Consider the following 1,049-nt stretch of genomic DNA (forward strand, 5'->3'; position numbering starts at 1 on the left):
GGCGCGCGGCGGTGTCAGCGCGGCCACCCGCTCCCCACGCCCGAGGGACTCCCGGCGCGCCGCGGTGCTGGCGCGGTGTCGGCGAGGCGACGGCACCCGCCCGCCCCGACGGTGCGCCCCGCCGCTGGGTGCGGGCACATGTGTGCGGCGGGCGGGGCGGGCCGGGAGGAGGGGCCGTGTCCGCAGGAGCGGCGGGAGCCGCCTCCCGCGCCCGCTGCCCGCCACCGCTCCTCCCAGGCTGGCGGGACGCGGTGGCGGCCGCCCCCAGCGGCGAGCGGGGCGCACCTGCGGGGGGCAGCGGGCGGCGCGCCGGCGGTGCTCGCTTCCCCTGCAGATGGCACTTGAAGGCAAAGCGCTTAACATATTCCTTTCCCCAGCGCCGCAGGCATCGGTGGCAAGCACCGGAAAGAGAAAACCGGGGGAGACTGACTTGGCGAGATAAAGGCCGGTGCAGAGAGGAGATCAATGCGCGAGAGACTATCGTAGTGAGATAGGGATCTTGGCAAAACGATGTCCTCAGTGATTAACAGAACCTTGTAATAAAATGTGACGAACTTTACGGCAACAGTTTTGGAGGGGTGGTTGTGAACAGAATTGTCCTTTAGAAATGACTCGAATCTCATGGATCCTCAGGGTTTTCAGAGGACCTTCTGTTCAGAGCTCCAAGGATGTTCTCCCCTAGATGTTGGTGTGATTGTTATCGGATGTGATAACACAGATAAGAACGACATCAAAACCGTTCTTAAGCAGTGCACTCATTGTTACTGGGTGCTTAATTTGCACACCGCTTGTTTTCACCGGTACCTTTTCATGATCAGTTGTTCCAAATGAGTACAGAGGTGTGGGACTGCCTGATGGCTGATTATTAGGACTTAGCTCATTTACTGTCTCACTAATGAAATCAGAAGAGATCCCTGGTAAGGCAGAAAAAATATCTCCTGGTGAACAGGAAGGTGACAGAGTAGCAGTGATTGCTCCTGTTGCCTCATTGTGGATGCGCACTTATTCTGCTCACCCTGTGCAGAGCACCTCCCGCTATTTCAAGAGTG

This window comes from Vidua macroura, chromosome 3, assembly GCF_024509145.1.
Source record: "Vidua macroura isolate BioBank_ID:100142 chromosome 3, ASM2450914v1, whole genome shotgun sequence".
In the NCBI taxonomy this organism is placed as follows: Eukaryota; Metazoa; Chordata; class Aves; order Passeriformes; family Viduidae; genus Vidua; species Vidua macroura.